Consider the following 13,217-nt stretch of genomic DNA (forward strand, 5'->3'; position numbering starts at 1 on the left):
ATAGAATACCCCAGGTCACCAGCAACCACACATCACACAACAGAACCACTAACCCAGGAACCTATCCTTGCAACAAAGCCTGTTGCCAACTGTGTCCACATATCTATTCAGGGGACACCATCGTAGGGCCTAATCACACCAGCCACACTATCAGAGGCTCGTTCACCTGCACATCTACCAATGTGAGATATGCCATCATGTGCCAGCAATGCCCCTCTGCCATGTACATTGGCCAAACTGGACAGTCTCTACACAAAAGAATAAATGGACACAAATCAGACGTCAAGAATTATAACATTCAAAAACCAGTCGGAGAACACTTCAATCTCTTTGGTCACTCGATTACAGACCTAAAAGTGGCAATTCTTCAACAAAAAAACTTCAAAAACTGACTCCGAGGAGAGACTGCTGAATTGGAATTAGTTTGCAAACTGGATACAATTAACTTAGGCTTGAATAAAGACTGGGCGTGGATGGGTCATTACTTTTACTCCTTTTCTTTTTGCAGGTACAGACTAACATGGCTGCTACTCTGAAACCTGTCATTCAGATATAGTTATATCTAAACCTCTTGAGTCTGCAAAATGGGCTGGAAAGTTCCCATTCTTCATTTTTTCCCTCAAATTCACCTTTCAGTTCAGGACAGCATAGTGTGAATAAATTACTTTCAGGTTTGTGTGTGTTCAGATAATTCCCTTCCCTTCCCTTCCCTCCAGGAATTTTTATTTATTTATTTATTTATTTATTTATTTGCACTAAGGCCCCTTTAAGTGCCTTTTTTTTTTAAACACTCCAAGCTGGTTTCAAGTGGGTGTACGTCTGTGCCCACTTCCACTTTAAGGTCTCTTTGTTATTAGAGCATTTTAAAGGAGGCTTGGTTTCAAGAACTGGGACTTCCTATTTTTACATCCTTTCCCACTTTTGCAATCAGATCAAGATCAGAATGGACAGTGCAAAAACACCCCATGAAAGGCTGCCAGCATTCAAAGATTTAACTTCAGGAATGCTACATCCTTCAGAGATTGTGTGTCTCCACTTAAGGAAGGCAGAAAACTGTAAAATTTTAGGCCTGTGAACTGGGTCATAAATCCTTTTAGAACAAGCTGCAATATTCACTGTCCATTATATGAAGCTGCTGTGGTTCTAATCTTACATGCTATGTGCTACAGCCTCTGTTTAGAGATGTAATCCTTTGCCTGTCAAAGCTCTTTGGGAAGATTTTTAGAAAGAGAGGGTTTAGCTGCTTATTCTCCATTTCTTTGAAACAATTCACTCTGAACGAAGCCCAACAGGAAAACGCTTGAGAGAGTATCTGTTCCGTGGTATTACAGTAGTTTGCTAAATACAGCCAATGAACACTTGCCTCATATAAAATCTAATCATATTGTCTCAGACAGGTATCTCGCACTTGTGAACAAATAACACCTCTTCAAGAAATGGAGAGTAAAGTATATGCTTGACTACTAGCTATTCATCAGTTGTCAGGATAAGTGCATAACAGGAACTTTGGGATGGAGCATCCTTCATTTTTATGTATATACGTTTTAGGCCTGATGCTCAGCTGGTGTAAATTAGGGTTGCTCCACTGAAGCCAATAGAGCTATGCCAGTTTACATCAGTAAAGGATCGGCTCCACTTTACTGTGCAGCACACAATGCGCTCCATAGAAAAATTATATCTGGATTCTTTGTCCCTTGGCAAATCTGAGTGCTCACTTTAGATGAGAAACTTGATACAATGGGTTTGTCTACACTGCAATTGGACACCTGAGGCTGGCTCATGGCAGCTGGCTTAGGCTCTTAGGGCTGTTTAATTGTGGTGTAGACGTTCAGGGTCAGGTGGGAGCCCGGGCTGTGGGACCCTCCCCTTCACAGGATTCTGGGGCTCAGGGTCCAAGAGCCCAGGGTCCAGCTTGAGTCCAAACATCTGCACCACAGTTAAACATCCCCATGAGCCTGAGCCCTGAAAGCCTGAGTCAGCTGGCATGGGCCAGCTGCAGATTTTTAATTGCAGTATAGATATACCCTATATGTCCTTAAAGCATTAAGTGTTGAGTTTGTTCCAATTCTTTTAAGTACCTATCATGCCCTTTTATCCAACTTTATAACAGTGCACCACAAGAAAATAATCCAGTTAGCAAAGTATGTACAGCTCTGGCAGTTCATAAAAGTAATATTTTGTCCAAGCTTATACTTGATCAGACTTGGAATAGAATTGACATGACACAGATGGATAAAGTGAAGTTCTTTACTGTTCTTCTGTAGTTTGAAATCAATTCTTTGTAGGCATCACCCAGCCAACTTAGAGGTGGCTCTGTCTTGCTTGTCAGGTCATAGTGCAGATATGCTATTGTGTAGTCACTTTCTATATACTAGTTCAGGATGTAGTTCATGTATCTCAGGCTTTCTCTGCACAAAAATGGAGGTATAAAAATATGTAATAAACTGAATCTACAAAGCAGATACCATGCACAGTTGCAATTAATGTAATGGTAATACTTGCACTGGATTTAACCATCTGGCCTAACTCTTCACTGTACTTGTATGGAATCCTACAGCTGTTGCAAAGGAGGCACCTACTACACACTTCTACCCATCAACTCTCTCTCTCTCTGTTCTTCACTGTGGGGAGTCTTCCAACCTTCCTTTCCTATTTACCCCTTCTAAAATTGTCTTCTTGCTGGCTGGGAAATGCAATTCAAACTGAGTATGCAAGATCTAAAATTAGCACTACCGAACAACCTATAAGCACCCTACCACATGTCAGCTTAAACACTTGCAGCGTTTAGCTCAGGTGACTAGCAGAAAAGAGACACTGAAGACTGTAGCCATCAGTATTCAGTGTAAAAAAAAAAAAAAAAAAAAAGGTACTAAATCTACAAGAGAACTTTCCCCTAAGTTTTTAATACTCTATTCAGATGAAACAGACTTAAAATTACATGCAGTGGGACCCAAATGTCCTCCTTTCTCCATGCTACTGAGCTTAAATGAAATTCTTTTTTTTCCTTTTTTAATTTACATGCTCTTGCAGAATAAAGATCCCCAAATCATTAACTAATTTGATATGTCTGAAGTACTGATTCAATTCCCCACTCCCTTAAGAATCTTAGATGTCCGCTTCAAACATATCTTTACTAAGTTTCTTAATTAGATACACCTTGATGGATGGGTTTTCATAGAGCAGTCTCAGAAGGAAGGAAATCAACCTGTTATCACTATTCAGCAGGTGAAGACTGGCTCTTTAACAACCAAAATCACTGGTTCCAAGAAGAAACAAAACCTAGTTTTAGGATAGGTAAAGAACTGTGACTCAGGTAATAGAACTCTCACAATGTTACTGCATAAGAATATATTATAGTGGTGGGCCAATTAAACTGAACAGACTGTTCTTGACTGAATACTCTCTTTTTATAAGGTAAGGAATTTTTAATGGTTTCCAAATAAAAGAAGCCTTTGCAAAATTAAGTTTTTGGGACAGATCATAATTAAGAATAGGCAAAAGCTGGGATTAAAATGACTTTGAATAAACCTCTGAGAAAGTTTTCTGGCGCTCCAAAAAATGTAAATGCCTCTTTTGTCATCAAGAACGAAAGCTATACTATGCACTCTTTTCTCAAGCAAAAGTTCTATTGACTAATTAATCTATTTACTCACATGTCTCTCATTTTCATTCATAGAATGAAGCCCTGAAAGTAGGACACATGCATTTCAACCTGCCAAGACCCAAATGTGGGACCCAAGGAACCAAAATGGGGGGCACCTAAGAAATTATTCAAGTTGGAAATTTTACCTAATTTGCAATTTATTCCTTAAGTGTAAATAAGTCAGTCTGTCCCTCTCCCTCTCCTCTTTCTAACTCTGTTTTATTGCTGAAAGGATCACGAAAGTGAGGACTACTACTTTGTGTGAAGCATAATTTTGGGCTAAAATGAAGTGTCTTAAGAGCTATTCAAAGACCACTGTAATAGTATATCAGAGGCTGTTCTGGTATTTAGGACACAGCCAGAGCTATAAAGTACCTGAGAATCTGAGAGGATTGTTTTCTTGTCCATCAGACAAAATAAATGTTTTGGAAAGCAATATGTCAGAGGAAGTGAAGAGCAGTTTTCCTCAGTTTCTGACAGTATTTCTCTGTGTTTCACCAACTCCACCTGCAACAACCTGGTAAATCTGGGTAAACAGATATGATCATGCATACACTGTAGAGAGTGAGGGTTTTGAAGTTACAGGTATTTGTTTATGGATTTTAGCAAGATAAGATTTATCTCAAGGGGTTTGTTTGAGGAGTTTGGGTAATAAATCTTGTATTGTGGTGTTAAATCAATTGGAAAAGAAATAAGCCACATACTTCCTCCTCTTTTCTTCTGCTTGATAGTCTTTAGAGATTATCAAGGTATTAAATGTGTTCGTGGTTGTGGATTTATAGTTTGTAGATGCTATTAAGGAAACTCTGAATTATGGCATTTCTGAAACTTAATGAAAAGACTGATTTGTTTTCTTCAATGACCTCTGTTTTCCATCTTCTGTCTGCTGGGACAGTTTTGGAAATGTAACTTTGTGATCAGTACCTATAGCTGATGGGTTGTCCCAGAATAGCATGTGTTTTGTAGAATGTGTATTCTTTAATGGAAATGAATTGAAGTAAGCCTTTTAAAATAGACATTTTTCAACACCCAAATGAAGGAACTTCCATTTAACAATAAACTCGATGGACCCTAAATAGTTGTCTTCAATATCACTATTCACAGTGCATAAAGTTAAGCATGTGCATAATTCTTGGAAGAATTTTTGCTATATTTGGTATATTAATTTTATAGATCATCATGATATTGTGATCTGACTGTTTATTTGGTTTAATCTCTTTATGTGCCTTCTATGATAACATGCATACATATTTTAAAAAGAGATTTAACTTTTCAGGAAGTGTGACAAATCTTAATACATATTTAAAGACTTAATCATGCCATTTTATGTGCAGCTCCCTATGGTCTGGTGCAGTTATACTCCACTACCAATAGAATTCCCCTCTCTTCAAGTTCACTGTCTCCCACAGCTCCCTGGTGTGCAAGGGGAGCTATGCACACTGCTACACCACTGCACAGAATACAGTGCACTTCACCATGCATGGCAGGAGGGAGACAGAGCAAAGATTCTGCCTACTTTCTGCCCCTCCTGCACTCTTGGAGTGCTGTGTCTCTCTGGGGAATAGTGGGGGAGCAGTCCTCACAAGGACACAAAATGTGAGAAGACTCTCTGCCGCACACCTTTACCAAGAGAGCCATAGAGCCTGACTCACGGCTGCTACCCAGTTTTACACTGGTCCAACTGAAGTAATACAACCATGAATCAGGCACACAACTTGTATTTGAATGTTTGTGGCTTTTATCCTGTGTGTACTTAACCTTTTTCTCATTGTAATAGTTAAATGAGCTCATCATAGTGTAAGCCACACCCATTCAATGTGCTTTGTCCCCCTCTGGTGGTGGTTAGGCCACAAAGATTGATGTGGCTACAGCCTTGTTTAATAGACCTGGGTCTCCTAGTCCAGGGCACAGAGGATCATATGTAAAGATCCAGAAGTCCCAGGCTCAATTGTCACTACTGATGACCTACCCTGGGGTATCTATGTTACATATACACCTTCATCTGTGCTTCTCTCTTCCCTCCCCACCCCCCTGGCAAACCAGTGTAACATCTATTTACTCACATGTCTCTCATTTTACACAATTGGGTAATGAGTTGAAAAGCCGCTATCCAGTGACCAGGATATTCCATAAACATAGAATTTATTATGAGTTTTAACACGAGTACTCCACTGCTATGGTAGTTCATCTTGGTCCCAAATGAACAGATCATAATAGACAGACAATGTAATAAACCTGATAAGGGTTGTCATCAGCTAATAAACTAAATAAAAGGAAACTCAGAGGGGAAAACCAACAGGCTTCAGAATAAAGTGAACCAGAATTTTAGAGATGTCTTAATTTGAGTATTGATTGTAAAAGGAATGAATACTGAAGCAAATAGTGAAAGACACTAGATGTGTGTAAGGAAAATAGGATGTGAAAAGGAAATCAACAATTCCTTGCAATTGACAAAAGTTTCAAAAAATGATTTGAGAACAGTGTTATTGATAGAGCTGAGCTAGAAAAACAAATGCATAGAAAGACTCCTCTTTCCTTCATTCACTGACTCTTATTAGACAGGTGGCCAGAAGGAAAATATAAGCCAGGTTTGAAAGACCCAAATACAAAGCGAGAAGGATTAAAAAAAGTTAAGATACCAATAAGTACACACATGTTCTGATTTAAATATGAGTGACTCTGAGGGATCATAAGGCTATGTAGTCCGATGTAATAGCATGGTGTTTCTCAAACTTTTCCATGCCAGCTTCCTTTTCCACACCCAACTCAAACTCCCTTAACTATCTAGCAAGGATCAAGTCAGCACCCTCTTTCCTATTTAGCAGTATAAGAAGAACAAGGTGCCATGACATGGAATTGGTTGAAACTCAGAATTTCTATTTCAGGGGAAATTTTGACACTTTAAAACTTGCTTTGTTTCAATTTGGAACAAACTTTTTTTGAAATTTCACATGAAACAGAATTTCCAAAGGACTTAAATATAGGAATTTTCTTTTTGGAATACAAAAATTTCATTAAAACGTTTGCTTGCTATATTTCTTTTTGTACATTACTGACATGTCAAGAAGTGGTAGTGTACAAAGTGTCAAACTGTTTCATTACAGCACAAATAGGACAGTCTGAAACATCTTGTCAGCTGCCTTTGGTTTAAAAATGTAATAGGATATTTCAATTATTGTCATTATGACTCATCAAGTAGTTAATCTAGGGGTATATTACTGACATGTAAAAATAAGGGGAAAACCCCATAAAATAAATTCAAAGCATATCTTTGAAGTTTTCTGAAACAGAAATTTCCTGAAATAGTTTTCCTTGGAAATTTTCTTCAAAGGTGATGGCCCCTATTACCCGTCCAGTCATCCCATCACATATTACAATTTGATGGATCTTTTGAAATGTTTTTAATTCTCCATGGCTAAACATGATCTTTCTGGATGCCTTTTTAAAGACTGAATCACCTAGTTCTGAAAGAAGTCACATAAGTCTCTTTTCTCCCCATTCCCTGTTTCATTATGACTGTAGCTTTTATTCTGACTAGCTAGTTATCTCTACCAAGATAGTTATAGTGCTCTGCATGCTATGCCACATAGAAGTCCAGAAAATAAAATACATGAAGTCTCAAACTGACTTGGATACCAGTTGTCACAACCTGCTCCCATCCCCCTCTCTGGATGAACACCAGCAACTGGATTCCATAGGTGGGCCTGAGTAGTGACTGCTCATTGTTCCTAGCTCCAGGGGTATCACACACATTCCCAGGTGCAGAGCCCATGGCCACACGGTCCAGTCACCCGAGCCCTTGGAACCAGACAACATTTTTTTAAGCCTCTGATGCATTTCTTACCCCTGTCTGCATGTCTGCTGGGGAGTTTCCAGATTCCTGCCCCCACTCAAGTCTGCTGCTGGGCAGAGAGTTGCTCAAAGTTAATGTCCCTGCTGACAAAAACTCAATGTTTATCTAGGATAGAGCCACTTAATGTTCCCACACAGTCTGTCCACTAGGTGCTGGTTTCCTGTAATGAATGCTCAAAAGCCACACTAAAGGCTACATTCAAAAAGGAGGTTGAAATACCACATGGCATTCGTAAAGGCAAAATGGAATTTGTAAGTTGACAGATGTAGCTGTCAAATAGCATGGCACAATCGTAATAACAAAGTTCTGCTTTATACATATTATAAAATATCTGCACAGGCTCAAGGTTACACAGCAATGTTTATAATTGTTAAGGATGGCCCCAAGGAAGTAACCTAGTTAAGCAGGTGCCTAACTGTAAGCATGTGAATAGTTCCAAAAAAGGCTTGATCCCAAATGGGACTAGTTGCTGAATAAGGAGTTGTTGTTTATTTTCTTACCTATGATCCTCTCATTGATTTCAGTGGCTTTGGGACAGAGCCTAGGTTTATAGACTTACTGATGCCACACCTCAATGACTTGCACTATCTGACATAGATTTACTTCTGATTCACCCAAGTGAGACAAATAAGCTCTATTAGGGTAGAAACTGTAGTTGGTCCTGATTTATCAGATGGAACTGGCTATGTTTTCCGGATGCTTGTCCAAGGGCTACTAGAAGAGACTATCTGTGTATTCAGATTTTAACTCTAGATTCTGTGGCTAGTCATTTGGATATCTGACATCCGGGATCATTTTTTCCAGTAAACCAAAAAAGGGTTAATGTAAACTTTTGAATAAACCTTTATGAGAAATGATCTCTCTATTCTTCCACGTTACTGTGTGTGAGAGGAGGATGGGTGTAGGTCTCTTTCAGAAGATTTTGCTTTTATTTTTCTCTTGCTGTGGAGGCTGTGCATTCAAAACCTTTTAGCGGTTGTAGGGTTGTTGTTTTTTTTTAAATATAGAACCAGGAATCAGGAATTAAAGTCTGGAAATGTCATGAAGTACAATTAGTCTCTAAGGTGCCACAAGTACTCCTGTTCTTTTTATGAAGTGCAATCTTCGCTGGTCCTATCTTTTTAATAAAACTAACTATATTATGAGCCCCCTTGAGGGAGAATGGCCAAGTAGCCAAAGCACTGGACTGTGTGACTCAGATATGGACTCATTTCCAAGCTTTGTGTGTGATCTTGGGCTGGGAATCTCAAGGTGGCCTGCCTCCTCTTCAAAACTGGGGTAACTTTTGCTTTGTGTTGTCTAATTAGTCTGTAAGAAACTCTCTTATGAGCATGTAAAGCACCTAGCAGACTGGGTTCATGATGTTGGTTGGAGCCTCAAGGCATGAATATAATAGAAACTATGTATTCACAACTGTATACATACAGATGCTTGTTTTTTCTATCTTACGTACACACTGAATGTCTAAGTGAAAAGTGAAAAAACAAAACTCTGTAAGTCGGTAAACAGAACAGCAAATGGCTGGAAAAAAAATTACATTTTGTAGCCCCAAGCCAAGTAGAATAAAGAATAAAACACTATGTAATGAGGTAAGACTACTGTGGAAAGACCATAATTATGGATTTCAACTTTCTCATTTTAAAATGAAAAACCTTGCCCAATGGAAACAGAATGAAAGATGATGCATATGATTAGGATCTGAAAACATATTAAAAATTCTGTTTGTTTAGTTTTTGCCCCCAAACAATATTAGAATCAAATCACAAAATTACAAGGGAAAAATAATGGAGTTAGTAGGTTTAATGATAATATTCCGGATAATATGGAAGGCCTGTGGACTGTCAGATAAAAAGCTTTATCAGATCAATTTGATTTAGAGGGATGAAAAAAGTAAAGCTTTCATTACTCTTGTGCTAGGAAAAATCTAATAGAAGGCACATCCAAATATGCGAACGATATGTACAAAAGCATATGGTAAGGGCTCAGTTCTTCCTCCTTTATTCACACGTGTAAAGTAAGGAAACTCCTTGGCCTGAGTGAGGGTGGCAGAATAATCTTTAAAAGAAAAGGAGTACTTGTGGCACTTTACAGACTAACATTTATTTGAGCATAAGCTTTTGTGAGCTGTAGCTCACTTCATCGGATGCAGACTAACACGGCTGCTACTCTGAAACAGAACAATCTTTAGAATATCCAAGGGGATCATTAGGGGCTGGTGCAACTAACTCCCCTCAATAATGCCCCAGATGTCAGCCACACTACAGACCTAGTATCTATAAGGTGAGCGCTGTACTGCAGCATGCAGCAGCACCTTCCGCCCCTGGGGCCCACCTGACATCTGAAATCTGCAGCGTAGCAGTTTCAGGCAGCAGATATAGACCAGGAGATACAGGTCTGTTTGTGCTTCTCTGGGGCAGGATTTGAGGCTTCCTGTTCGTGCTTTCACAACTTCTGGTGTGACTGTTCTGAAATCGTGGCAATGGGCATGCTGCATGGGGCCAGATTCTCAATTAGTATAAAGTGACATAGATCCTCCTGCTGAGGATCTAGCCCCAGGTCTGTCCATGGCAAAATAAAATCATGGTAAATGCCAAAACGGAATAGCTGGTGCTGAAAGTCACTCACAGACAGTAGTGGATTTAGAGTTAGTGGGGCCCTGTGCGCAGCTTCATTTTGGTGAGTCCCCACTTGGGACCCAGCCAAGAAAAAGAACGTTCTCTCTTACCTCCCCCGTCCTGTTTTTATTCTTTTTTTCTTCCTTCTCCTCCTACGTTATAAGTAATAGGAAGTAAATTAACATAAAGTGAGGTACCTTGATTGGGGCACAGGGGTGGGGTGCAGGATGGTTGTGGGGGTCAGACTCTGGGAGGGAGTTTGGGTGCAGGGTGCCGGCTCTGGGCTGGGGGTTGGGGCGTGGGAGAGGGTGAGGGGTGCGGGCTCTGGGAGGAAGTTTGGATGTGTGCTCTGGGATGGGGCAGGGGTTGGGGTGCGGTAGGGGTCAGTGCTAACCTTGGGCGGTGCAGATCCCAAAGCGACTGACACACCTCTTTGGCAGCAGCTTATGAGGTATGGGGGACAGGGAGGTATGGGGGACAGGGAGTCTCTGCACTTCCCATTGGCCGCAGTTCCCAGCCAATGGGAGCTGCGGAGTCAGTGCGCGGGGCAGGGGGAATGCGTGGAGAGCACCCACCCCCCCAGGGGCTGCAGGGACATGCCGGCTGCTTCCAGGAGTGGCGTGGCGTGGAGGAAGGGAGGCAGTTTGGGCAGGGAGCAACCTCAGCCCTGCTGTGCTGCTGCTGTCACATCTCTGTGCGCCCCTTGTGGGGGAGAGGGGCAGTGGGTCTCCATGCACTGCCTGGGGCGGGGGCAGCGTGCGGAGCCTCCTCCCTCTTGCCAGGCGCACACAGAGACGTGCCAGCAGCTGGCCTCTTCCAGGAGCAGCATGTGGCCACAGGCCATGGAATGCAGGCAGCCTGCCTGCCTGAGTCCTGCTGCGCCACCGGTCAGGACTCGGGGGCAGGTTGTCAGATGAGATTCGTTCTGCATTTTGGGGGCCCCTCTCATTGGGGGCCCCATGCCACCGCACTGTATGTTTCATGGCAAATCCTCCTCTGCTTACAGACCAGGTCTGTACAGTCTTGAGAACTATTTGGAAAGCTGGATAAAACAATGGCATGGAATTGGAGCAAGATCCTGCACTGAACAGATATCCCACTTCGGGAAATATGACAGGGTCAAAAGAAGAAAATGAAAAACTCAGTTCATAATGATCAGAGACTGGTACTGTGTTGGTGCTTGAATTTAATCAGTTGAGATTGTCAGATAATAGGATCAAATTAAATTATTGAATTAGTACAGCACTATACAGAAAATAGATACATTATCACCTTTGGTGTAAGGTAAAGAGCAGGCTTCTGTCTCCCACTCCTCTAACTGTTGGGGTGTTGGCAGTTTGCACTCCCAAACTAATTCCCCAAACCTCTGTCTTTTTTTTTTATATATAGAAACCCCTTTTTGGAGGGGAAAAATACTTTCCCATGGATAAATTTACCCTGTGTTCTGTTTTCCTAATTACAAGTGGAATTTCTTTTACAGTCTTCAGTTTACCTGTTTGCATAAGACAGAACCTGTAATCCAGTCATTATTACTAACAGCTGTGACAACCAACATTTCTTAATAAGTTAAAAACATGTTTCAATAAGTCAAATTGCCTAGGTGGTGGACTCTCCATCACTGGATGTTTTTAAGAACAGGTTATACAAACACGTCAGGAATGGCCTAGTTGTTGTTTAATCCTGTCTTGAGTGCAGAGGACTAGACTAGATGACCTATTGAGGTCCCAGCCAGTACTAAACTTAGGTTCTGCAAGGAATTAAAAAAAATCATATCTATACTAATAATGATCCTTTATTGACCACCCTGTCCATTACATAAGTATCTGCCATAACAAGTATCCCTTATCAGCCACCTAGCTTTGTTTATACTTCTGGAGATACTGTCTGTAGTTTGAAGGGAGATGGGGGTAATTAAACCTTGGACACCTGGATTCCCACAGATCTGATGATGCACTCAGTTCCATAAATTCCTGAATACAGGTTAAGAGCCAACCTGCTGAGTCTTAGAATTCAAACGCACTCTTTGCTAAATCTATAAAGATGCTGGGACAATAGCTAATATGCAAATGAATTTAATTTACAAGAAAGAGGACTAAACAGGTTAATCTTTACTAACGGTTACTAACACTGGCAAAGGCAAGAATACATGTTTGGTGGCAGTAAACTGGAACACTGAGAAAGCTACACTAAATGCCCAGGATTAGGCTTTCAGAGTGAAGGCAATACAAAAAGACTTTCTAACGTGGTCAAAGAACTTGCTGAAATGATCTTGCTGTAGTGTCCCAAGAACAGCAGCTAGCTCTCCGCTAATGGAATAGCAAGACATCCAGAGCAGCTGGAAAGAAAAAGCTACACAAAGCATACAGTTAATGAATCTCTCTGTCAGTAGTATGGCTAAAGTATGGCATGCTTGTCATTCAAACAGGAGTATACAATCCTTTGGGAAAAATCTAATTCAAGGGTTTATTTTTACCTTTCATTGTATAAAGATAGTTTAGTCAGGTACCGTATAGACAGAGATATCATGTTGAAGGTCCAGTATAACATCCCAGCATGTTGTCAGTGACTACATAAATTGGATGGTTCCAATTATCTGGCCTCAAGGAAGAATAATACTGTGCTAAGTTCAGGTCTTTGGAGATCTGTGGGAAGCTTGTAATGGTTCAGTGAATGGCAACATCACAGGGAAAGAGCTGGCCTAACTGGAGCATTTTAACATCTATAAAGATTAGGTCTAGCTTTCCCAAGAGGGAGCAATTATTGTAAGCCCTGGGCATGCTGAGCTTTCATGGAAATGCAGGGCATTAGTGAAATACATTTGATGGAGGGGTTATGCAGAAGGGGTTTTGTTTTCTTCATGCTCCATAAGATCACAATTAACTTGTACAGGCCTGTACCCTGCCAAAGTCAGGCTAGTGCACAGTGTTAACCCCTAGATTGAGGCACATCTCCAACAATTTGAACCCCTTAAGAAAACAATGACAAAGAAGCACAAAGAGGCTGGGGGACCTCAGAGAGAACTGATTAATTTTGCATAGTGTTTCCTTAACTAAGCAACCCTATTGTCTTTGTGTAAAAACAGCTGTATAATGATAGCTCAAAAAAA

Source organism: Lepidochelys kempii, chromosome 8 (genome assembly GCF_965140285.1).
Source record: "Lepidochelys kempii isolate rLepKem1 chromosome 8, rLepKem1.hap1, whole genome shotgun sequence".
In the NCBI taxonomy this organism is placed as follows: domain Eukaryota; kingdom Metazoa; phylum Chordata; order Testudines; family Cheloniidae; genus Lepidochelys; species Lepidochelys kempii.